Source organism: Oncorhynchus tshawytscha, linkage group LG03, assembly GCF_018296145.1.
Source record: "Oncorhynchus tshawytscha isolate Ot180627B linkage group LG03, Otsh_v2.0, whole genome shotgun sequence".
NCBI classification, from domain to species: Eukaryota; Metazoa; Chordata; class Actinopteri; order Salmoniformes; family Salmonidae; genus Oncorhynchus; species Oncorhynchus tshawytscha.
The window spans coordinates 13,101,153-13,128,912 of NC_056431.1; the positions used below are offsets into that span (position 1 = coordinate 13,101,153).

The 27,760-nt window shown below is 43.9% G+C and overlaps 1 pseudogene; it reads right to left on the reverse strand.

Moving 5' to 3' along the window:
• Positions 1–6,777: 6,777 nt before the first annotated feature.
• Positions 6,778–27,760, reverse strand: part of LOC112244489 — a 54,069-nt pseudogene continuing 33,086 nt past the window's right edge.

The window sequence follows — 27,760 nt, forward strand, 5'->3', positions numbered from 1 at the left end:
CAATTTAGTTCAATCAGTGTAAGGTAAATATGATTTGGCTGTCCATGGTTCTGATTTCTCTCTGGGTGTGTGTGTGCGTGCATTCGTGCAAGTAGAAAAAACATGTCTACTCACCCTACATGTAGAAAAATGCCATCCTCCTCTCTTTCATGTTGATAAAATGGTCTATGACTCCATCGTACAGTACACGGTTTTAGTTTTTGTTGTCCTAGACTACCTGGCTAAAATGCTTGGTCACTAGCCTAACTTCCTTTCATGGAGAACGAAAGGGCCAGCTAATTAACATTAGTCTACTACATCTAGCTACATATTCAACTTCCATCCTCTCAGGCCAGGGGCACAATGTATGAATTTTTGGTTGGATCAGAATGACCATTATAATCATTGGCCAGTATGGAGAAATAAGTAAAACCTCAAGTCCAAATCGCTATCTCCATCCATGGCTAATTTAGGAAAGGGACAATTTTATCTACAGTAGCTAGCTAGCCACCAGGACAACAACACAACGAGATACAACAATTTAAGTTGTTTCTGTCAATTACATTTAGCTCTCAATGTGATGTGTTTGGTGTGAAGCCAAATCCAAACTGGCTTCACTTGACACTTCTTTTTGGTGCGCCAGGACCATTCACAATTGAGCTCAACTCTGATTGGCTCTATTTTATGTCATACTATTTTTGACCAGACAGCATCAGATAGATGAGTTACGCATACAGAGACAAAGGGGGACTGTTTCGGATGCTTTCTCCAGTGAGATACAGTACATGCAGCCTCTTGCGAATTTAAGGAAAATTATGAAACAGAGAGACTCATTTGTTTTTTTAGGAAACCTGGCTTCCCTTGGCTTTCATGAATACACGCCACTAGCAACAACAGAGATGTTACGTTTTCATTTGGAAAAGGTGAAATTAGCAATAGAACTGAGAACTAATTTCATAATGTATGTACATTTAAAAATATGAAATACCAATGTACAGTTAAAAACATGATATTAGAATGTAAAAGAACTTGAGACAACCTGCTCCAAGTGATGTGTTGTTATGGAGAGGTAAACAACAGAATAACTGTGGCTTAATGTGGTCCTTTACCAGACATACCAATGCTTTAGCTTTACCATCAAAACAATTAAATACAACAAACAAACCTCCTTGGATGACCAAATTACCCGATTTAGTTCAGTCTCTGAGAAAATTAGCCAGCTCCTGTATATATTTAGCCTCGTACCACACTGATTTGGTGAGCTTATATATACAGTTTGCCAGATCAGTCTGGTTGTACCAGGCTAGTATGTTTTATCCCCTTCAAACAGGCTGGAATCAGACTAGTGAAATGGAGAATGCTTGTGTGACTATCCATCATACTCCACCCTTGCTCACACATACTCCACCCTTTAGTTTCCACCAAGTCAAGATCGGGGCAGGGACACTTTCAAACCCATTAAAGACTATGTTAATGTAGGCCTTCTGTAAGTCTCTGGAGAGGGCCTGCTGCTAGGATTGTGGTCTTCCTCTGGTAGTTGAGTCACAGTGGAATATTGTTGCCTATTTAATGACTTACAGTAGCCATGGAAACAGCTGCGCTGATGAAAGTGTCAAATGTCTCGGGGGCTGTTGCTAACACAATTAAATGTGTGTTCAGGGGAATTTCGGTCTGAACTGTGTCAATATCCTGTATGATAACTGGGCAATGAAATGTATTTATGTGAGCATAAAGTAATACCTGACTTTTAAAAAAAATCACTAATGACTATCACAAGCCTTCCTCTGAGACACTAGCTCTGTCTCCATTAAATTATCTAGAGATTGTTTTTGTCGACATTTAGAAAGTTTGCATAGAAAATAGATGCGACAATTGCCTGCTATGGTGCTTTTCCATTTAACTATCTTGTGTGTCGATAAAAACAGCTGGACGTAATGACGTCATACCTATAAAAAAAAAGACCTAGCAAAAACCTATACTGTCGAATAAAAATGTAGTGGTTGAAGTGTTTCCATTGCCCATTTAGGCAAATTGCGCATTAATAAATTGCCACAGCTCATATGTCCTGACACCTATTAATGTCTAGGTAGCCCGCGAAAGTCAGCATGGATAGAATGCAATAATTGACTATATTTGCCATATTCTAACGTCTCATGTGCTCACATACTTGCAGATCTGAAATAATTGGATGGTGAAACTTCCCGGCCAACCAGAAAAGCAAAGCGAAGCAATTCAGGCAGTCTTGAAAGTCAGGACAGTCCTTGTCAGGCAAAGCAAATGTGTTTAGCAAGCAGTAGACTAGGCATTTAGAATTAAATGTGGAGTGGAGTTTATAGTTAGGCTACCTGACATCATGTGCCCCCGTACCTTTAGAATTATTCGTCAATCATCATTTATTCTAAAAACAGCGTTTTCATCGTAATTTGTTTCTAAAAAGTTAGACAAAATAAATCCACCCGTCAAACGTATAAAACTGTTTTCGATCTTTAACTATTTATATATCTGCCGTTTCCATTAGATGGCGCAATGATTTTTTATTTTCTTTGCAACGCTTTTGTCGAATAAACCTGGGTCAATGGAAACCTGCTTACTGTCTCTCTCCTCCACGAAAGCAGTGTGCAAGGAGCTCAAAACACCATGAGAAAGCTACTGAAGTTGGCTAGCAAGTGTGTCCATTTCACTACATTTGTGTGATATTCAGTGTGGATTCCCGGCTAGAACACTTGTGGATCCAGAGAGAGAATGTAACGGCGAAGGAGCAATAACAACACTGAGATAGAAAGGGGAGGGAATCAGGTGGCTGATAACGATTCACAACCATCTCCCTCATATCCCACACAGCCTTGAGTCATGCCTCAGCAGTGTGAAACAAAACACACCACATGTGCCAAAAGAGAAACACTGATAGGACTGAATGAGAGTAGCTAGAATGTATATTTCTCTCCTTCCCTATCTCTCTTTCCTTCCTCTCCATTTTGTTCTCTCTGGTGGCATCACCAGTAAAGAGAGTACTAGCCAGGTTGGGTTCTGTTATTTCACTTGTAACACTATGAGAATAAAACATGTTTGTACCTTCTCATTAAAACAGCTATGGTGTCTGTCAACTAAAAAATAAATCAAGTCCTCAGTTCAGATTGAGTCATTTTCAACAAGAGGTCATAACTGCTTATAACTGCTGATTACTGCTAGTCTGGCTGACACCTAACTCAAAGTCTTTTTCACATCAGTCTGGGAAGGCTCCATGATGTTGTAGGCAAGATGAGTCGATAATGAAGGGGGCTGTGCTTTTTTACTGATTGGCTCGCCTTTGTGTTTCTCACTCAAACACCCACATGGGCAGCAACACACAGCCCACGAGCCCCGCCCCCTTTCAATACAACTGTTGGATTTTCAAATCCAAACAATGAGATTTTTTTCAACCCCCCTGGGAAAAAAACAATGTTTGAGAGAACCAATCAAAGCTCAAGCCAGCTTCTGCATTAATGACAGCTCTTGTCCTGTTCAGACCAGTGTGTCACAGCTCTCCCTCGCATCAACCTGACTACATTACTGCAACATTAGGATAACACCTGCTTATTACTGCTCGAAACTGCACCATTAGGGTATCTCAGCCAGTCATTATCAGCTAATAAGTATCCAACTTAAAATCGAGTGAACTGCAACTACTTCAAGGATTGTGGGGGAATTGTTTTCTAAAAGGGCCTTTGGTCCTTAGCTCATCCCTTAATTCCTGGTCATTTTTCTAACTTCCTGTTATTCTGTCTCTCCTGTGAGTAATTTCCTGTCCACCTGATGGTTAGAGATACACATGGAATGTCCAGGGGGTCTGGGTCAAAGGTCAGGTCACTGAGGCAGAAAGGCTTCCTATAGTACACCGCTCAGCCTCTGCCATTCTTTAAAAGCAACCATCTTCCCTCCTTCCCCTATATTAATCCGTCTCCCTTATTCCCTGTTATTTAAATGTTCCACCTGATCACACATCACACTGTCCGACCGTGTCAAATCTAAAACAACATCATAATAGAATGATAGACAGGCTTCTCCTTCTCTGAGATGACCCAGAGTTTCAGACCATACATTATAAGGTCTGTTTATCAATTACATACATTCAATGTCACCTTGAACATTCACACAGTAGAAGCCACAGTAGGAGACAAAAGGAGTAACATCAAAACAGACATAAGGCTATACAATTCATATAAAAAGGACCACAGAAGGTCAGGATAGAACAAGAGATGGGTACTGACAGACTGATCTTGAGACTGGCACATCACATAGAGTCCGGTAATCAAATGACAACTTCCTGATTGCTCAGAATGCATGTCTAATCCTGCTGATGGGAGCTGTCCGTGTTGTGTTGGACCCTTTAAATTTCTACTTGTCCTGCCAGCAACATGATCTGAGTGACTCACTTAGAACCAGTAATGGGTCTAGTCAGTAGATGTTAGACAGAGGACTCTGTGCTCAGTCACTGGGGTATACACGACAGGGAAGGAGAGTCCCATTTACAAGCCATGAGGTGGCTCACTGATAGATGATGTTAATGACTGGCAATGAATGGGCTGTGGTAAGGGGAGACTGGATTCAAATATCTTGTGTCCTCTTCACTTCATGTACCTCTGTCCCATTCCTATGACCTCATCAATCGAACCCAGCCGCAACCTGTATCCATTGGCCAATACACTGATGACATCAGTCAGACCAGAATACCAGCTGTGATTCCAGACACCAGTCAAATTCCTCTGTTCTCAAACGAGTTTCAGACTGGAATGAACACCTTTCAGTCTGTTCTCTGGTTTGGCTGACTCACCCTGTCCTTTTGATTAATTTCACCTTTATTTAACCAGGTAGGCTAGTTGAGAACAAGTTCTCATTTACAACTGTGACATGGCCAAGATAAAGCATAGCAGTGTGAACAGACAACAACACAGAGTTACACATGGAGTAAACAATTAACAAGTCAATAACACAGTATAATTTTTTTTTTAAAGAGTCTATATACATTGTGTGCAAAAGGCATGAGGAGGTAGGCGAATAATTACAATTTTGCAGATTAACACTGGAGTGATGAATGATCAGATGGTCATGTGCAGGTAGAGATACTGGTGTGCGAGAGAGCAGAAAAGTAAATAAATATAAACAGTATGGGGTTGAGGTAGGTAAATTGGGTGGGCTATTTACCGATGGACTATGTACAGCTGCAGAGATCGGTTAGCTGCTCAGATGGCAGTTGATTAAAGTTGGTGAGGGAGATAAAAGTCTCCAACCTCAGCGATTTTTGCAATTCGTTCCAGTCACAGGCAGCAGAGAACTGGAAGGAAAGGTCAGCCAAATGAGGTGTTGGCTTTAGGGATGATCAGTGAGATACACCTGCTGGAGCGCGTGCTACGGGTGGGTGTTGCCATCGTGGCCAGTGAACTGAGATAAGGCAGAGCTTTACCCAGCATGGACTTGTAGATGACCTGGAGCCAGTGGGTCTGGTGACGAATATGTAGCGAGGGCCAGCCGACTAGGTCATACAGGTCGCAGTGGTGGGTGTTATAAGGTGCTTTGGTAACAAATGGATGGCACTGTGATAAACTGCATCCAGTTTCCTGAGTAGAGTATTGGAAGCTATTTTGTAGATGACGTCGCTGAAGTCGAGGATCGGCAGGATAGTCAGTTTTACTAGGGTAAGTTTGGCGGCGTGAGTGAAGGAGGCTTTGTTGCGGAATAGAAAGCCGACTCTAGATTTGATTTTAGAATTGGAGATGTTTGATATCAGTCTGGAAGGAGAGTTTACAGTCTAGCCAGACACCTAGGTACTTATAGAAGTCCACATATTCTAGATCGGAACCATCCAGGGTGATGATGCTAGTCGGGCGTGTGGGTGCAGGCAGCGAACGGTTGAAAAGCATGCATTTGGTTTTACTAGCGTTTAAGAGCAGTTGGAGGCCACGGAAGGAGTGTTGTATGGCATTGAAGCTTGTTTGGAGGTTAGATAGCAGTGTCCAAGGAAGGGCCAGTAGTATACAGAATGGTGTCGTCTGCGTAGAGGTGGATCAGGGAATCGCCCGCAGCAAGAGCAACATCATTGATATATACAGAGAAAATAGTCGGCCAGAGAATTGAACCCTGTGGCACCCCCATAGAGACTGCCAGAGGACCGGACAACAAGCCCTCCGATTTAACACACTGAACTCTGTCTGCAAAGCCCTGTCTTATCTGTCCCTGCTGCAGTCTGTCTCAACAACATACATGGAGTTCTGTGTGGTTATGGAATTAGTGTTCTGAATGGAACGTGATTGTGTTCCCACTGAGGCCAGAGGTCCTGGAATGTTCCTCAGCACTTCTGTTCAAACATGGACGCCACTGATGGAGAGGCCAACATGAGTGGGACCTAATCACATCACATTATCAGTGGACTCTATGTGGCTTAACCCTTACTCACCTGTTGAATAGCTGGGGAGAGATGTTAGAGACACACTGGAGCCATATCACCTCGTAACCATGCATGACTGTATGTTAACATGGTGACTTCAGATCGCAAAACAACTCTCTGCACTGGAGTAGGATTTGGTGTCACCATGGTGACAAGGGGAAAGTGATACACATGTCATCCAGTCTGAAAACACTTCCAGTCTCAGTGTATGACTCCTGGTTTCACAACTGACAGACGGATGTTCTATTTCACTCATCAGCTTTTCATGATGCTAGTTTCAGCACTATGTTCTATAGGTTCTATAGCACATACTGTGAGCACAAACACCACACGTTCCTCTTCAGCTTTATACATTTCATAAAAGATCAGACCAAATGCAAAATATATCATTTTATTCAGATGTTTTTTTGTAGTTTTATTTACAAAAATGTCTGTTGATACTACTTATTGTTTTAATTTACAAATAGTCTTTCATCCTTCCATTCACATGATGTCCCCGCCTTCAAGTCTGAGTGGCTGTGGTCTTCTGATTGACATGACAGTCCACCAATCAGCATCCAGGATTGAGTGGTTGCTCCTCTTTGAGGAAGTTGATGAGGGCGGTCCTATGGAACAGAATGGCCTTCTTGATGGTCCGGTAACCTAGGAGATGCTGTCCCAGCTTGCTCCCCAGAACCAGCGCCTGTACCTGCTCCGTATCCTGGGCCACCTGTTGAGGCACCAACACCGTCCCATACACCTTGTTGTTGGTCTGAGAGGTGAAAGGGAGAGATGGAAGGGAGGAGAGAAAATCCAAAAGGTTAAGAGTACAAACCTGAATACTTTGACCTCCATCCCATTAAACACTCTAAATCGCTAGTTAACATTGAGTAAGAGCAAACTTTGGTCCAGACATATTAAATAATGTACACTGACTGAGACAACTCTTAGTGGAGGCTGTGGCTGCATCGAAAGCGCTCTAATTACACCAGGGACTATAGAACATGCATATGCCTTTCCTCCTCTCCTTTCAGTAACCTGAGCTGTCTAAAAACAGCCAGCTTGTGGTGAAAATGGGCTGGGCAGTCAGATCCTCTACAGCCGAGTAGGAGGAACCTTTATTCCTCATTTCCAGTCTTTGTATGTTTGTGTATCAGCGTGTGTGTCTGTTTGGGTCAAGTCTAAGGTTTCTCCCAATTATGAGTGTGTGTATTATGTGTGTGCATATGGTATCTGTATATTTGTGTGTGTTAAGATATGCTCATAATTAGTCAGTGCATGTGTGTACTTTTGTGTGTGAGAGAGAGCAAAAGAGTGAGAGAGTGCGTTTTGGCCTGCTCTGTGGGCCTTACCCAGATGAACGCAGTCTTTAGCTGGCCATTATCCATTATCGGAGTCAATGTTTCGAGATGTGTGTGTGTGAGGACTCTGATTCCCCCCAGCAGGGATCTCTCAGAAACTTTCATCTTTGAACAGCTGACTCTGTGACCCTGCCCACCACAGCTGGACTGCCTGCTGATTGCCTAGGCACCCTGGGCTGCACGCACGCACACACACACTTTCCCTATCAAGCCATATGATCATAGGCTCTGTGTAAATTACAGAGAGTGAGCGCATGAATGGGGCTACGGCTGTTTTGGTTCAAGGAAGTGTGAGTGCCATTTTGAGTATACACAAGAGTATGTCTGAGTGTGTGGCATTTTATTTCAGTCTGTATCATTTTCTGTAGGGGTGTGTGCCTTGGCATGTGTGTGAGTGAAAGGGGAGTGAGTGTGTGAGACGTGTGTGTGTGTGTGTCAAATCAAAACATTGTTTAGTTGTTGCGTACACAGATCAGCAGATGTTAAAGCAGGTGCAGGGAAATGCTTGTGTTTTAGCTCCAGCAGTGCAGTAAGTTTCTAACTGTACAATACTAACACACAAACACACAAATAATCCCCCCCAACAAGAAGAAAAAGGTCTGGAATATAAACACGTGGTGTGCATAGACAGTATGAACAATATACAGTATATAAGTAGGAAGGTATTCAGCAGTAGTTATATGGATGAGATATGTTGAGAATACAGTATGTACTGATAAAGTAAGTCACCAACTAGCTTAATTTCTCAGCGATCAAAATAAATTATTTCGGAACAATACGATCTCAGAACAATAAACATTATATAAAGATTATTTAAGTGACCACTGTTCAATGACTATGTACACATAGGGCAGAAGTCTCTAAGGTGCAGGGTACAAATCTGTCATTCTTCCAAGGCAGTTAACCCACTGGTCCCCGGGCACCGAAGACGTGGATGTCGATTAAGGCAGCCCCCCCCCACACATCTCTCTGATTCAGAGGGGTTGGGTTAAATGCAGAAGACATTTCATTTGAAGGCATTCAGTTGTATAACTGACTAGGTATCCCCTTTCCCTAGAGTACCGGGTGGTAGTGTGCGTTTGACAGCCTCACCCATACAACCAGCTCCAGGGTATCAGGGGTCTCCAGGTACAGAGGGTCTGAGGTGGGCCACGGCTGCTGCAGCACGTCTCCACTGCGGGAGAGGAGAGGGCTCAGGGGGTTCCTCACCTGGCTCAGCCCTGAATGGAGGGGAAGACAACAAATCACAAACTAGCAATCAATCATATTTTATTTTTTATAGCCCTTTATAGTACTTTACAGACACTCAGCCTACACACAACTTCACCACACTGACTGACCATCTCACCACTGTGATCTCTATGGTCATGCCTCATGTAATAAGGGACATTTAGAACTGTTGAAAACTCTATGGAGCTTTACAGGAAAGCTTTCAAGAGCTCCCTACAGATTGAGGATTAACAACAGTCCTTCAGTTTGCCCACCCACCGCCTCCTTACGCTAATGTGGGGGGATCCACAGGGGCTTCCATGAAGGATATTAACTTACTCTAGTCCTTTCTGTCTATGAGGGAGAGGTGAAGAGAGATAAAGAGAGAGAAAGTGAGCGAGCGAGAACCACACACAGTTTACCTTGTCCATGTTCATCCCTCAAATTCCCTGACTGTGGCTATCAGCAAGAGGATGTTGCCTTTTCCCAAAAAGCCCCTACTCCCGATCCCTGCCCCCACTCCTCCCAGCCCCCTAGCCCCTACTCCCAGCCCACTAGCCCCTACTCCCAGCCCACTAGCCCCTACTCCCAGCCCACTAGCCCCTAGCCCAGATTTCCAGCCCCTCAATAGAGGGCTTGTTTCTGTGTGTTTGACAATAGGGGGATGTTCTACTGGAAAGTAGAGGGGACACTTCCTCTTCCCGCTATTTTTATACCATCAGGTCACATGGGTCAACCTTTGTCCTGACTCAGCATCAGCTACATTGTTCATGTGATAGGGCTGGGGATTCTCAGTTTGGGTCAGGGGATATTTGGTCACAACCACATTCTGGAGGAGATTCCTATGAAATTATTGTATACTCAACTCGTAGACCTTGACCTTTGCATAGCTTTTCATGTCAATTTTGGTTCATCAGCTCACATTCTTGAAGTATTCACATGGGTACACCACACACAAACAAATTATCTCAATGGACTCTGATGACATCACCAGGGCGTTGCAAAGCGTTGTGCGTGTTAGATAAGAGGCCCCATCAACATGACACCCTGAGGTAACTTCCTGTTGGATTCTTTCCAAACCCACATCATCATTCCAGACGGTCCTTTCATCTCCTCTCCAGTCGGTCTCTGTCTGGATAGGAGTGTAGCAGACTATTCGTTTTCCCTCTCTGGAATGGGATCGTCATAGCAATCATGACACATCATTCATCTTTTGATACAAACAAATATCATTCATATTATTGTCCATTATTTATTAATTAATTCCCTCAATATGGTGGCCCACCTGCCCAGAGGCCAGGGGCCATCACACACAGCGTGGACAGAGCTCTCTCTCTCTCTCTCTGCACGTCTGTCTGTTTGTCTGTCTGTGTCTCTCTCTCTCTCTCTCACACACACACACACACATACACACACACACACACACACACACACACACACACACACACCAGGGAGGACCTCCCAGCTGCCTGTGATGGTTCATGGTGATGAGTGGAAAACAACAATAGGACCAGAGGATAAAAGCTTTTTCACCATGTCATCACTATACATGGTTCTGATTGGTTCTGAACTGGTTGGCTCACACTGTGTTTAAAAACAAGAAGGCTGTGCATGTGAACATTCCACAGCTAAGTATTCTGGGAAAGAGAACCCTTTTGGCACAGGCCTTTGGGAGAAGGTCAAAGACAGAGGGCGGATCAAAGGATGGCCGGTGCTTTGGGGGGGCTTAGGGTGGGCCGGGCCATACACACGCGCACACGCACAAGGCCCTTTAACAGCACGGACTCTGAAGGGCGAGAAGAGAATCAAACCCCACCGACCACACTGAGGTAGTCGGAACAGAAGCCGGCTATTTATAAAGTGTGAAAGCGTCACTATCGGATATCAAATCAATTTCCATTCTCTGCTCCTCACACCCGCTAGGCTACTCTGGGCTGCCAGACCTGAGAGTGGTCTCAGGTTACCATATAGATCCCAGGATGACATGACAACAGCAGCTTCTCCTGTTATGCAGCGCTGAGGCTAAAATGTATAGTGTAGATGAAGCCTATAATTCCTCATGCAATACGATAAGGTGCTATAGCTAGCATAGTGTCAATCTTTTCGTATTTTTTATATTTATTTATAGAGAAAAAAAAAAATCTCCCCTTTTTTGTGCTATCCAATTGGTAGTTAAAATCTCATCACTGTAACTCCGGTACGGACTCGGGAGAGGCGAAGGTCGAGAGCTGTGTGTCCTCTGAAATACGTCCCAACCAAGCCATACTGCTTCTTGACACAATCCCTGCTTAACCCGGAAGCCAGCTGTACCAATGTGACGCAGGAAACACCGTACACCTGGCGACCAAGACAGCGTGCATTGCGCCTGCCACAGCAGTTGCTAGAGCGCGATGGGACAAGAACATCCCTGCCAGCAAAACACTCCCCTAACCCGAACGACGTTGGGCCAGCACATGGGTCTCCCGGTCGCGGCCGGCTGCGACAGAGCCTGGATTCCAACCAGAATCTCTAGTGGCACAGCAACACTGCTCTACTGGGGAGGCCTCCAGTGTCATATTCACACTTCAAGTGAAACCTGCAGCACTAATTGAACATTTGATGACAAGCTCCGCAGCGGGAACATAGAGAGACTAATACTGGTATGACAAACACCCATTTCAGATGTCACACGTAAGAAGACCCAGATGATACAAATGTTCAATGCATTTACATATTCAGGTATAAGGTCTGAGTATGATAAGGCAGTTTCAGTCATCTACAGTGACTGCAGTTAGTGACACCTACTGGTAAAGGTGGGTAGTACAAAACAAACAATAGAATAATGAAACCAGGACTTCTCTGTGTTTAGGAACACCCACAACATACAGTAATTTGACTGCAAAATCAATAATGCTATGCCACACAGTTTATTGTTGGTTGGGTAGAGGTGGGGGGGTCACAGGATGCGTGTAACTCACTCTTGACGTCCCAGAGGATGTCCTGTTCAGGGGGAGCAGTGTAGAGGATGTAAAGACGGACAGTGTCGATGCCATACTGCTGCTGAGGGTCCAGGCTGTTGTGTTTCGACTTGGACATCTTCTCCCACGTCACCTGCAGCTCGGCCTTACTTCCCACCTGCACCGGCTCCTCACCTGACACAGGAGACAAGGCAATGGTTAGCACTGGACACCTCTATATATCTCCAGCAAACTGTCCGTTGTCTGAAATGGCACTCTATTACTACTTTTGTAGTGCACAATATAGGGTGCCATTTCAGATTTGCCTGCAGGTACATGTAAAAAACAAATAGTGACAGTAGAAGAAAAATAGTTTCAAAAAAAGCCTCCTGAGATACAGACAGATAGACATGAACGATCTTTCAGTCAATCCCTTGATCAGTCTGTTTACTCAGGGCTAGAACTAATAGAACTAATTTGTGTGCGTGTCCAGTGTGGAAGCCCTCAGACAGAGTGATATAAAGCCTCACCTCCATGAACGGAGCCAGTGTTCGTGTTTACCCAGTTGCCAAGCAACGGGAAGAGGAGGAGAAAAGCTACAAAAAATATCCAGAAAAACATTCAGAGGACAAGAATGAACAAATATGGTTTTTAACCCTCTATATCTCTCTTCTTATCTATGAACATAGACAGGGCTCTAACTCCTCTAGCTCCACAATGTTAGCCAGCCTGCCAGCTTAGTGGAGTCGGCCACTAGCTCAGTCAGTGTAGTCAGCTCAGCTAACCCAATTGAGACCGTGCCTTTGACCTAGGTTGGGAAAAATTAAACATGGCGGTGTTCGCCTTAGCAATCTCACTGGAATAAAGACCTCCTCCATTCCTGCCATTATTGAAAGAGATTGTGATATCTCACATCTCAAAATAGGGCTACTTAATGTTAGATCCCTCACTTCCAGGGCAGTTATAGTCAACGAACTAATCACTGATCATAATCTTGATGTGATTGGCCTGACTGAAACATGGCTTAAGCCTGATGAATTTACTGTGTTAAATGAGGCCTCATCTCCTGGTTACACTAGTGACCATATCCCCAGCACATCCCGCAAATGCGGAGATGTTGCTAACATTTATGATAGCAAATTTCAACTTACAAAAACCCCCCTAGATATTTTCATATTTTGAGCTTCTAGTCATGAAATCTACGCAGCCTACTCAATCACTTTTTATAGCTACTGTTTACAGGCCTCCTGGGCCATATACAGCATTCCTCACGAAGTTCCCTGAATTCCTATTGGACCTTGTAGTCATGGCAGATAATATTCAAATTTTTGGTGACTTTAATATTCACATGGAAAAGTCCACAGACCCACTCCAAAAGGCTTTCGGAGCCATCATCGACTCAGTGGGTTTTGTCCAACATGTCTCCAGACCTACTCACTGCCACAGTTATACTCTGGACCTAGTTTTGTCCAGTGGAATAAATGTTGTAGATCTTAATGTTTTTCCTCATAATCCTGGACTATCGGACCACCATTTTATTATGTTTGCAATCGCAACAAATAATCTGCTCAGACCCCAACTAAGGATCATCAACAGTCCTGCTATAAATTCTCAGACAACCCAAAGATTCCTAGATGCCCTTCCAGACTCCCTCCGTCTACCCAAGGACGTCAGAGTACAAAAATCAGTTAACCACCTAACTGAGGAACTCAATTTAACCTTGCCCAACACCCTAGATGCAGTCGCACCCCTAAAAACATTTGTCATTAGAAACTAGCTCCCTGGTATACAGAAAATACCTGAGTTCTGAAGAAAGCTTCCAGAAAATTGGAACGGAAATGCCGCTACTCCAAACTGGAAGTCTTCTGACTAGCTTGGAAAGACAGTACCGAAGAGCCCTCACTGCTGCTAGATCATCCTATTTTTCCAACTTAATTGAGGAAAATAAGAACAATCCTAAATGTATTTTTGATATTGTCGCAAAGCTAACTAAAAAGCAGCATTCCACAAGAGAGGATGGCTTTCACTTCAGCAATGATAAATTCATGAACTTCTTTGAGGAAAAGATCATGATCATTAGAAAGCAAATTACTGACCCCTCTTCAAATCTGCGTATTCCTCCAAAGCTCAATTGTCCTGAGTCTGCACAACTCTGCCAGGACCTAGGAGAGACAAGGGAGACACTCAAGTGTTTTAGTACTATATCTCTTGACACAATGATGAAAATAATCATGGCCTCTAAACCTTCAAGCTGCATACTGGACCCTATTCCAACTAAACTACTGAAAGAGCTGCTTCCTGTGCTTGGCCCTCCTATGTTGAACATAATAAACGGCTCTCTATCCACCGGATGTGTACCAAACTCACTAAAAGTGGCAGTAATAAAGCCTCTCTTGAAAAAGCCCACCTTTGACCCAGAAAATATTAAAAACTAAAATCGGCCTATATCGAATCTCCCATTCCTCTCAAAAAATGTAGAAAAAGCTCACTGCCTTCCTGAAGACAAACAAATGTATACGAAATGCTTCAGTCTGGTTTTAGACCCCATCATAGCATTGAGACTGCACTTGTGAAGGTGGTAAATTACCTTTTAATGGCGTCAGACCGAGGCTCTGCATCTTTCCTCGTGCTCCTAGACCTTAGTGCTGCTTTTGATACCATCGATCACCACATTCTTTTGGAGAGATTGGAAACCCAAATTGGTCTACACGGACAATTTCTGGCCTGGTTTAGATCTTATCTGCCAGAAAGATATCAGTTTGCCTCTGTGGATGGTTTGTCCTCTGACAAATCAACTGTAAATTTCAGTGTTCCTCAAGGCTCCATTTTAGGACCACTATTGTTTTCACTATATATTTGACCTCTTAGTGATGTCAATCAGAAACATAATGTTAACAGTCACTGCTATATGGCTGACACACAGCTTTACATTTCGATGAAACATGCGTCACTTGAGTGGGTTGAGTCACTGACGTGATCTTCCTGTCCGGCTTGGAGCCCCCCCTTGGGTTGTGCCGTGGCAGAGATCTTTGTGGGCTATACTCTGCCTTGTCTCAGGATGGTAAGTTGGTGGTTGAAGATATCCCTCTCGTGGTGTGTGGGCTCTGCTTTGGAAAAGTGGGTGGGGTTATATCCTGCCTGTTTGGCCCTGTCCAGGGGTATCGTCGGATGGGGCCACAGTGTCTCCTGACCCCTCCTGTCTCAGCCTCCAGTATTTATGCTGCAGTAGTTTGTGTCGGGGGGCTAGGTTCAGTCTGTTATATCTGGAGTATTTCTCCTGTCTTATCCGGTGTCCTGTGTGAATTTAAGTATGCTCGCTCTAATTCTCTCTCTCTTTCTCTCTCGGAGGACCTGAGCCCTAGGACCCTGCCTCAGGACTACCTGGCCTGATGACTCCTTGCTGTCCCGAGTCCACCTAGCCGTGCTGCTGCTGTTTCAACTGTTCTGCCTGCGGCTACGGAACCCTGACCTGTTCACCGGACGTGCTACCTGCGGTTTTCAACTCTCCAGAGACAGAAGGAGCGGTAGAGATGTTCTGAATGATCGGCTATGAAAAGCCAACTGACATTTACTCCTGAGGTGCTGACCTGTTGCACCCTCGACAATCACTGTGATTATTATTATTATTATTATTTGACCCTGTTGGTCATCTATGAACATTTGAACATCTTGGCCATGTTTTGTTAGAATCTCCACCCGGCACAGCCAGAAGAAGACTGGCCACCCCTCATAGCCTGGTTCCTCTCTAGGTTTCTTCCTAGGTTCTGGCCTTTATAGGGAGTTTTTCCGAGCCAATGTGCTTCTACACCTGCATTGCTTGGTGTTTGGGGTTTTAGGCTGGGTTTCTGTACAGCACTTTCTGACATCAGCTGATGTAAGAAGGGCTTTATAAATACATTTGATTGATTGTCTAGAGTCTAAGCCCTGTTTAAGCCGTGGGGATGGGGGAATTGTTTTAAGATACCAAGGATCATTTAGCTATTTGATTCAGAATTTTAAGAAGGTATCAAAAAAATATATCAAAAAATGATTTGATGAATTTGACATTACTGCTATAAGCAAATAGAAACGTAGCGAATAACAGAGTCAATACCTGGAACTAAAAGTACGTTTGTTCTGATGAGTCTGTCCTATATCTGAGAGATATAAGAATGATCAGGTATTTACAGTGCCTTCAGAAAGTATTCAGACCCCTTGACTTTTTCCACATTTTGTTAGGTTACAGCCTTATTCTAAAATGGATTAAATAATTTTTTCCCCTCATCAATCTACACACAGTACCCCATAATGACAAAGCAAAAACAAGTTTTTAGAAATATGCCATTTACATAAGTATTCAGACCCTTTACCCAGGAATTTGTTAAAGCACCTTTTGCAGCAATTACAGCCTCGAGTCTTCTTGGGTATGACACCACAAGCATGGCACACCTGTATTTGGGGAGTTTCTTCCATTTTTCTCTGCTGATGCTCTCAAGCTCTGTCAGGTTGGATGGGGAGCGTTGCTGCACAGCTATTGTCAGGTCTCTCCAGAGATGTTAGATCGGGTCCAAGTCCGGCCATTCAAAGCCATTGTCCCGAAGCCACTCCTGTGTTGTCTTGGCTGTGTGCCTTGGGTCGTTTTCCTGTTGGAAGGTGAACCTTCCTCCCAGTCTGAGGTCCTGAGCGCTCTGGAGCAGGTTTTCATCAAGGATCTCTCTGTACTTTGCTCCGTTCTGCTTTCCCTCGATCCTGACTAGTCTCCCAGTCCCTGCCGCTGAAAAAACACCCCCACAGCATGATGCTGACAACACCATGCTTCACCATAAGGATTGTGCCAAGTTTCCTCCAGACATGAGGTTTGGCATTCAGGCCAAAGAGTTCAGTCCTTCGACCTCATGGCTTGGCATTTGCTCTGACATGCACTGTCAACTTTGGGACCTTATATAGACAGGTGTGTACCTTTCCAAATCATGTCCAATCAATTGCATCTACCACAGGTGGCCTTCAATCAAGTTGTAGAAACATCTAAAGGATGATCAATGGTAACAGGATGCACCGGAGCTCAATTTTGAGTCACATAGCAAAGGGTCTGAATACTTATGTAAATAAGTTATCTGTTTTGTTTTTTTTAACATTTGCTAACATTTCTATAAACCTGGTCTCACTTTGTCATTATGCAGTATTGTGTGTAGATTGCTGAGGATTTGTATTAATTTTATACGTTTTGGAATAAGGCCGTTAACGTTAACAACATGTGGAAAAAGTCAAAGGGTCTGAATACTTTCCGAAGGCACTGTATCCCCTTATTTTAGGTACTAAACGATCTCCATATACTGTACTTCCATAAATATCTTAAACTGGTACCGGGGACCTTCAGACAAGTCTTGTGAGACTTATGGGCATCCTAGAGAAAAACGAAGAACACCATCATGTTCGTGAGAGTCTCAGCTTGTTAGCTTTCCTCAAATATATTAGTGTGTAGCTAAAAGAGTTTCGGACGCTACAGACAGAAGTTGGCAGAGGAGGCTGTACCGACTTCAGACGAGTCTTGTGAGGCTTGTGGTCATCCTAGAGGAAAACGGAGAACACCACTGTGTTCGTGAGAATCTTCGAATGCTCATAATAGGCTAAACTGTTCGGACGCTACAGACATTGGTGAGAAGACTGATTTTCGGGATGTCTCATGGTCTGACAAACACCGCTTTAGCTCTACCACCTTTCAGCACAGATGCAGGAGGGCGATATCTCTTGCTTAAACAGACATATTTTCATGGGTATTTTCTTGATAATGTTCATTTGATTTCTGCAAGGACGCAGAAATTGTAGGCTAAGGGTTAAGACGGTGCTCCTCCTTTCCTTCTTCTAGGATCTGACCAGGAAGAACTTCTGAGCAACCTCAGGAATCCATCTTTGAGGGATGTCTACTAACTCTAACCTGTGAATGCAGACGTGTAAAGTCCCCACCCTGCTGTGCCCACCTGTGAAGTCCATATGGTCTCTCTTCGGGTACTGTCCTCTGTCTGCAGCTCTAAACGTCTGGCCCTTGTTGAGGCCCTGCACCAGCAGCTTCTTGAAAGGCTCCCTGGAGTTTAAAAAGAAAATTCTGCATGGGATAATTAGACAGACGTTACAAAGACGTTTTGCCAATGGTGCCTTCTTCAGTTAGCGTCCACTTACTTTTAAGTGAACATTTTCACTTGATGTCAATGGGAGACTAAGTGAAAATGCAGCTTCATTGGAAGTTAGAATTCACCCCTAAGTGGGTTCAACCTTCTGGCACAATGGTTCTATTGATATCGACTAGTGAACAATAGTTGCTGTACCTGTGTCCCACTAGGCCCGGATCCCTACAGAAGTGACTGAGGAAGCGTGCATAGTACAGGTGTATAACAGCATGATCCTTTCCCCCCAATGTACACGTCCACAGGAAGCCAGTGGTCTGACTGGGAGCGCTCAAAAGGCCTGGGCTGGAGAGAGGGGGGCACATGTTAGTTTGAGTGAAGTAAACTGTTATGACTCCAATTTATATGTGGTGTTTTCTGTCGATTTGTTCTTTTTTAAACTTATTTTTACAGTATAGTGAGAGAATAATAATGTGAAGGAATTCACCAATATAACAAGTAGCTCAACTATAGAAGCTGTTATAGTAAATATGTGTACGGTGTCTGGTCTTTGATATTACAGTTGAAGTCAGAAGTTTACATACACCTTAGCCAAATACATTTAAACTCAGTTTTTCACAATTACTGACATTTAATCCAAGTAAAAATTCCCTTCTTAGGTCAGTTAGGATCACCACTTTATTTTAAGAATATGAAATGTCAGAATAATAGTAGAGTGAATGATTTATTTCAGCTTTTATTTATTTTATCACATTCCCAGTGGGTCAGAAGTTTACATACACTCAATTAGTATTTGGTATTATTGCCTTTAAATTGTTTAACTTGGGTCAAACATTTTGGGTAGCCATCCACAAGCTTCCCACAATAAGTTGGGTGAATTTTGTCTCATTCCTCCTGACACAGCTGGTGTAACTGAGTCAGGTGTGTAGGCTCGCACATGCCTTTTCAGTTCTGCCCACAAATTTTCTATAGGATTGAGGTCAGAGCTTTGTGATGGCCACTCCAATAACTTGACTTTGCTGTCCTTAAGCTATTTTTCCACAACTTTGGAAGTATGCTTGGGGTAATTGTCCATTTGGAAGACCCATTTGCAACCAAGCTTTAACTTCGTTTTGAGATGTTGCTCCAATATATCCACATAATTTTCCTACCTCATGATGCTATCTATTTTGTGAAGTGCACCAGTGCCTCCTGCAGCAAAGCACACCCACAACATGATGCTGCCACCCCTGTGCTTCACATTTGGGATGGTGTTTTTCAGCCTGCAAGCCTCCCCCTTTTCCTCCAAACATAACAATGGTCATTATGGCCAAACAGTTCTATTTTTGTTTCAACAGACCAGAGGACATTTCTCCAAAAAGTACGATCTTTGTCCCCATGTACAGTTGCAAACCATCGTCTGGCTTATTTATGGCAATTTTGGAGCAGTGGCTTCTTCCCTGCTGAGCGGTCTTTCAGGTTATGTCGATATAGGACTCGGTTTACTGTGGATATAGATACTTGTTTCCTCCAGCATCTTCACAAGGTCCTTTGCTGTTGTTCTGGGATTGATTTGCACTTTTACACTCTAGGAGATAGAACGCGCCTCCTTCCTGCACAATATGACAGCTATGTGGTCCCATGGTATACTTGCGTACTATTGTTTGTACAGATGAACGTGGTACCTTCAGGCATTTGAAATTGCTCCCAAGGATGAACCAGACTTGTGGAGGTCTACAATGTGTTTTCTGAGCTTTTGGGAAAATTCTTTTGATTTTCCCATGATGTCAACAAAGAGGCACTGAGTTTGAAGGTAGGCCTAGAGATACATCCACAGGTACACCTCCAATTGACTCAAATGATGTCAATTAACCTATAAGAAGCTTCAAAAGCCATGACATAATTTTCTGGAATTTTCCAAGCTGTTTAAAAGGCACAGTCAACTGTGTATGTAAATTTCTGACCCACTGGAATTGTGATATAGTGAAAAATAAATGAAATAATCTGTCTATAAACAATTGTTGGAAAAATACTTGTCAGGCACAAAGTAGATGTCGTAAACGACTTGCCAAAACTATAGTTTGTTAACAAGAAATGTGTGGAGTGGTTGAAAAAAAAAAAACAAGTTGTAATGACTCCAACATAAGTGTATGTAAACTTCCGACTTCAACTGTATGTGTAGATATATCCTCTAGGGGGCAGCCTGGGCTTAATATCATCTATCCCACAAGTCAAGGAGCATCCTCCTGAAGGCGCGCACACACACACACTCTCACAAATAAATGTATATCCTGATGATGAGTAATCAGAGCTCAGAGAGGAGAGGTGAAGTAACCCTCCCTCTCAGATAATTCCTATCTGAAGGATCTGTCTGGTTGTAGATCTGACCAAGTCACCAGACAACAATGAGGAAGACAATGAAGACGTAAGTTTGGCTGGCTGGGAAAACACTGTACCTCGGCTCAAAACTCCCAATGCTCCTTAGATAATGCTATATCACATAATACTAATCCTCTCTGCCAGTGGATGATGTCTCAGAATAATTGAACTGGCTAAACAAGTTAGACTCACTGGGAAGAAAATGACCTACCCTCCCTGTGTACTGGTGTCAGGCCAAAAACACATGCACACGCACACGCACACCCGCGCACACAAACACACTAACCTCTTGGTGGCCCCCACCCAACCAAAACCTCAGCCCAGGCCACAGCAAGCCAACAGGATGCTCAAACAGTTTAATTGCTTTTTCAGTTCTGGCATAATCTGTCCAGCTAATACATAAAAGAGGGAGAGGCCAGCACCCTCTTAAAGCAGCTTTACAGCAGGGTAAATCCATTTGAATTCAATCCAATTTTGACAGCATCCATTTTGATGCGTTTCAAGCAGACCACCATAGTTCCTGTGCACAAGAAAGCGAAGGTAACCTGCCTAAAATATGATCAAATGTTATGAGTCACATGCGCCGAATACAACAGTGAAATTCTTACTTACAAGCCCCAAACCAACAATGCAGTTAAAAAAAATATGGATAAGAATAAGAAATAAAAGTAGCAAGTAATTAACCAGCAGCAGTAAAATAACAATAGCGAGACTATATACTGAGGGGTACCGAAACAGAGTCAATGTGCGGGGGCACCAGTTAGTTGAGGTAATATGTACATGTAGGTATAGTTATTCAAGTGACTATGCATAGATGATAACAACAGAGAGTAGCAGTGGTGTAAAAGAGGGGGGGGCAATGCAAATAGTCTGGGTAGCCATTTGATTAGATGTTCAGGAGTCTTATGGCTTGGGGGTAGAAGCTGTTTAGAAGCTTCTTGGACCTAGACTTGGTGCTCCGGTACCACTTGCCGTGCGGTAGCAGAGAGAACAGTCTAGGGTGGCTGGAGTCTTTGACAATTTTTAGAACCTTCCTCTGACACCATCTGGTAAAGAGGTCCTGGATGGCAGAAAGCATGGCCCCAGTGATGCACTGGTCCATTCGCACTACACTCTGTAGTGACTTGCGGTCAGAGGCCGAGCAGTTGCCATACCAGGCAGTGATGCAACCAGTCAGGATGCTCTCGATGGTGCAGCTGTAGAAACTTTTGAGGATCTGAGGATCCATGCCAAATCTTTTCAATCTCCTGAGTGGGAATAGATTTTGTTGTGCCCTCTTCACGACTGTCTTAGTGTGCTTGGACCATGTTAGTTTGTTGGTGATGTGGACACGAAGGAACTTGAAGCTCTCAACCTGCTCCACTGCAGCCCTGTCGATGAGAATGGGGGCGTGCTCGGTCCTCTTTTTCCTGTCGTCCACAATCATCTCCTTTGTCTTGATCACATTGAGGGAGAGGTTGTTGTCCTGGCACCCCACGGCCAGGTCTCCGACCTCCTCCCTATAGGCTGTCTCGTCGTTGATCAGGCCTACCACTGTTGTGTCATAGGAAAACTTAATGATGGTGTTGGAGTCAACACTGAGGGGCCCCTGTGTTGAGGATCAGCGTGGCGGATGTGTTGTTACCTACCTTTACCACCTGGGGATGGCCCATCAGGAAGTCCAGGATCCAGTTGCAGAGGGAGGTGTTTAGTCTTTTGATGAGCTTTGAGGGCACTATGGTGTTGAATGCTGAGCTGTAGTCAATGAACAGGATTCTCACATAGGTGTTCCTTTTGTCCAGGTGGGAAAGGGCAGTGTGGAGTGCAATAGAGATAGCATCATCTGTGGATCTGTTGGGGTGGTATGCAAATTGGAGTGGGTATAGGGTTTCTGTGATAATGGTGTTAATGTGAGCCATGACCAGCCTTTCAAAGCACTTCATGGCTACAGACGTGAGTGCTACGGGTCGGTAGTCATTTAGGCAGGTTACCTTCACGTTCTTGGGCACAGGCACTATGGTGGTCTGCTTAAAACATGTTGGTATTGTGTCTCCCGGGTGGTGCAGTGGTCTAAGGCTGTGCCACCAGAGATTCTCGGTTCGAGCCCAGACTTTGGGGAGCCGGCCGTGATCGGGAGGTTCATGGGGCGACGCACAATTGGCCCAGCGTTGTCCGGGTTAGGGAGGGTTTGGCCGGCAGGGATATCCTTGTCTCATCGCGCACTAGTGACTCCTGTGTTGGGCTGAGTGCAGTAGACGCTGACCAGGTCACCAGGTGTACGGTGTTTCCTCCGACACATTGGTGCGGCTGGCTTCCGGGTTGGATGTGCATTGTGTCAAGAAGCAGTGCGACTAGGTTGGGTTGTGTTTCGGAGGACGCATGGCTCTCGACCTTCGCCTCACCCGAGTCCGTACGGGAGTTGCAGCGATGAGACAAGACTGTAAACTACTACCAATTGGATAGTACGAAATTGGGGAGAAAAAAGGGAGAAAATTAAAAAATGTAAAAAAACATGTTGGTATTACAGACTATTACAGGGAGAGGTTGAAAATGTCAGTGAAGACACTTGCCGGCATGCTCGCAGTACAAGTCGTGGTAATCCATCTGGCCCTGCTGCCTTGTGAATGTTGACCTGTTTAAAGTTCTTACTCACATCGGCTGCGGAGAGAGTTATCACACAGTCTTCCAGAACAGCTGGTGCTCTCATGCATGTTTCTGTGTTATTTGCCTTGAAGCGAGCATAGAAGTAGTTTAGCTCGTCTGGTAGGCTCGTGTCACTGGGTAGCTCTCGGCTGTGCTTCCCTTTGTAACGGTTGGTCGGAACCGGTGTAGCACGATTCAATCTTAGTCCTGTATTGACACTTTGCCTGTTTGATGGTGCTTCGGAGGGCATAGCGGAATTTCCTATATGCTTCCGGGTTACAGTCCTGCTCCTTGAAAGCGGCAGCTCTACCCTTTAGCTCTACCCTAGACCGCCGCCCCTTGTCTTACCAGACGCCGCTGTTCTATCCTGATGGTGCAAAGCATAACCAGCCAGCTGTATGTCGATAGTGTCTCCGTGAAGCATAAGATATTAAGGTTTTGAATGTCCCGTTGGTTGTTTAATCTTCCGCGTAGGTCATCTATTTTATTGTCCAAAGACTGCACGTTTGCTAGCAGAATCGAAAGAAGTGGGGGTTTATTCGATCGTCTACGAATTCTCAGAAGGCAGCACGCCCTCAGGCCCCTTTTTCTCCCCTCTTTATCCCCCCTTTCTCCCCTCCCTTCACGTAAATCACAGGGATCTGAGCCTGTTCCTGAGAAAGCAGTGTACTGTTTACGTCGGCCTCGTCAGACTCGTTAATGGAAGAAAAGGATTCTGCCAGTCCGTGTGAGTAATCGCAGTTCTGATGTCCCGAAGTTATTTTCGGTCATAAGAGATGGTAGTGGCAAAATTATGTACAAAATAAGTTTTAAAAAATAAGTTACAAACAAATGAAAAAACACAACACAAACGTCTGCCTTCTTCTCCGGCGCCATCTTACACATTACTGCCCCGTAGTACTCACGTCGGAAGCCTTGAAGTGCTTTGAAAGGCTGGTCATGGCTCACATCAACACCATCATCCTGGAAACCAAAGACCCACCCCACTTCGTATACCACCCCAACAGATCCACAGATGACACAAATCTCAATCATACTCCATACTACCCTTTCCATTCAGGCCAAAGAGTTCAATCTTGATTTCATCAGACCAGAGAATATTGTTTCACATGGTCTAAGAGTCCTTTAGGTGCCTTATCGTCAAATCCAAGCGGACTTTCATGTGCCATTTACTGAAGAGTGGCATCCGTCTCGCCACTCTACCATAAAGGCTTGATTGGTGGTGCTGCAGAAATGGTTATCCTTCAAGAAGGTTCTCCCATCTCCACAGAGGAACTCTGCATGACAATGACCCGAAACACACAGCCAGAGCAACTAAGGAGTGGCTCCGTAAGAAGCATCTCAAGGTCCTGGAGTGGCCTAGCCAGTCTCCAGACCTGAACCCAATAGAAAATCTTTGGGAGGGAGCTGAAAGTCCATATTGCCCAGCAACAGCCCCGAAACCTGAAGGATCTGGAGAAGGTCTGTATGGAGGAGTGGGCCAAAATCCCTACTGCAGTGTGTGCAACCCTGGTCAAGAACTACAGGAAACGTATGATCTCTGTAATTGTAAACAAAGGTTTCTGTACCAAATATTAAGTTCTGCTTTTCTGATGTATCAAATACTTATGCCATGCAATAAAATGCAAATGAATTACTTAAAAATCATAATGTGATTTTCTGGATTTTTGTTTTAGATTCCGTCTCTCACAGTTGAAGTGTACCTATGATAAAAAATTACAGACCTCTACATGCTTTGTAAGTAGGAAAACCTGCAAAATCGGCAGTGTATCAAATACATGTTCTCCCCACTGTATATACACACACAAACACACACACACACACACACACACACACACACACACACACACATACAGTTGAAGTCGGAAGTTTACATAAACTTATGTTAGAGTCATTAAAACCCGTTTTTCAACCACTCCACAAATTTTTATAAACTATAGTTTTGACAAGTCGGTTAGGACATCTACTTTGTGCATGACAAGTATTTTTCCAACAATTGTTTACAGACAGATTATTTCACTTAGAATTCACTGTATCACATTTCCAGTGGGTCAGAAGTTTACATACACTCACTTGACTGTGCCTTTAAACAGCTTGGAAAATTCCAGAAAATGTCATGGCTTTAGAAGCTTCTGATAGGTTAATTGACATCATTTGAGTCAATTGGAGGTGTACCTGTGGATGTATCTCTAGGTCTACCTTCAAACTCAGTGCCTCCTTGTTGACATCATGGGAAAACCAAAATAATTTCCCCAGAAGCTCAGAAAAATTTTTTTAGACCTCCACAAGTCTGGTTCATCCTTGGGAGCAATTTCCAAACACCTGAAGGTACCACGTTCATCTGTACAAACAATAGTATGCAAGTATAAACACCATTGGACCAGGCAGCTGTCATCCTAATTGACCTAAGACAGGGAATTTTTACTCGGATTAGGAATTGTGAAAAACTGAGTTTAAATGTATTTGGTTAAAGTGTAACTTCTACTGATATATATAAAAAAATTAAAATTCCATAAATTATTAAATAGTTTGACAACCCTGTTTATAAGCTTTTAAATGATATCAATCTCAACTGTTTATCTTTTCCAGTGATGAAGACTTGGATGTATCCTGGTACTGTGCACTATACAACAATGGGTCAACTTTGAGCATCTTTATCTCTCGATTGTTTGGGCATTCAGGTCCAAAACGTCACTTTCTGAGCACTTCAACAAATGGGCAAATATGTATGTAAGGTTTCGTTCGAATCAAAAGGGGTGTTGTCAAAAAGTGATTGAATTTAAATGGATTTACCCAGCAAGGTCAGTGAAGGAAAGACAAGTCCTGCCTTTGGGTAAATTAATCTCTTTTGTTAAAGCTCTGGGTATCGCCACCGCCCCAGCAGCTAACGGCCAGGAGTTTATAATCTCCATCAGCAGGGAATACAAGTTAAGGATATGTGTGCTTGTTTGCGTGTGTACGAAATTAACTGTTTGAAAGGAAGTGTAAAATGGTGCGCTGATGTGTGGGTGGAAAAAACATTTGTCAGTGATTAAATGGACAATGCATATTACATTTGTAATATTTGTCTAGATTCTCATTGTATACAAAACTATTTACCTAAGGTGACTTTTGTCTCTACTTCTGTTTCATTTTGGAACAGTCCCAAAAAATATAATCTCTAATCTTCCCTTTTAAATCAGTCAGTACCAGGTCCTACAACACTCCCTCTCCCGCTCTCTATCCCTCTTTCATGTTGTAGGAACTGCTACTGACTGATGTAAAAGTAGAGGTTATATTTTGGGGGTGATAGGAAGATAGATAAGACAAACAGAGAGAGCGATACTACAGACAGAGGAAGGGAAAATCCCAGATCACATGTCTTGGTTGTGGGGGTCAGTGTATCTCACCTGTCTTGGTTGTGGGGGTCAGTATCTGAAATAGTACCAGGATGAGTCCAAAAACATGTCCATGGTGTCGGTCTGCCATCTGGCCCTTTGCACCTGACAAGACACAGCAGGAGAGAGGGGTCAAATAGAATCAGAACAACATTTATTTAATGTGCATTTGAAACAATGCAACAAATGTAACAGTTAGCACTTGAACCTAATTTCCAGCAGGAGGGCATTAGCGCTGGAGGGCGATATGACTCCAAATGTCAAACACAGTATAATGATTGAACATGACACGGCTCAAGTCTTCGTGGATATTTTGTCATGTAGCTAGCTAGCTGGTTTGAATCACTGTGTCTTATTTATAGTGACACATGAAAGAGGTAAGAGTGCAGTCATTTTAGAAATGATAAACATCTCCTCCATTGTCCTATTGTGAAATTACTTTTGTTAGTTTAGTTTGTAAGCATAAAGTGTCCAGAGGACTGGCCTGTGTAGTGTGTATCTAATGTGAGCTGGAACCATCTGTCTGTGGAGGTCATGTCCCGTAGGAGATGCCACAGTCAGGCTGGAACCACTACACTACACAGCCATCAGATCCCTGCTCCTGTGCCCTGCCTAAATAGCACTGCCAGAGGGACAGAGAACCGGCCAGCACCATGCCAGCTTGGTGGGTGGGTGGGTGTGTGCACCAGCTTGGTGTGTTTGTGTGTGTCTGTTGTTAGTGCCATCCCAGGCCCTTTTCATCCAATCCAAACAGAGCTCTCTGTACACACTGCTCATCTGTCAGCCTCACAGAGAGCAACACATGACACTGGCAAAGGCGAGTAACAAAAAAACAACTTTTTTTTGTACCTACTTTCAACATGCACATTGGAACTGAGAATGTGTCTCACTGTTTAATGAGTCTCAATAGTATAGAACCACCCAGTCAGAATCACCATGCCAGGAAGACCATCAGCAACCCTAGAGAAGAACACTACAGCACCCAGTCAGAATCACCATGCCAGGAAGACCATCAGCAACCCTAGAGAAGAACACTACAGCACCCAGTCAGAATCACCATGCCAGGAAGACCATCAGCAACCCTAGAGAAGAACACTACAGCACCCAGTCAGAATCACCATGCCAGGAAGACCATCAGCAACCCTAGAGAAGAACACTACAGCACCCAGTCAGAATCACCATGCCACGAAGACCATCAGCAACCCTAGAGAAGAACACTACAGCACCCAGTCAGAATCACCATGCCAGGAAGACCATCAGCAACCCTAGAGAAGAACACTACAGCACCCAGTCAGAATCACCATGCCAGGAAGACCATCAGCAACCCTAGAGAAGAACACTACAGCACCCAGTCAGAATCACCATGCCAGGAAGACCATCAGCAACCCTAGAGAAGAACACTACAGCACCCAGTCAG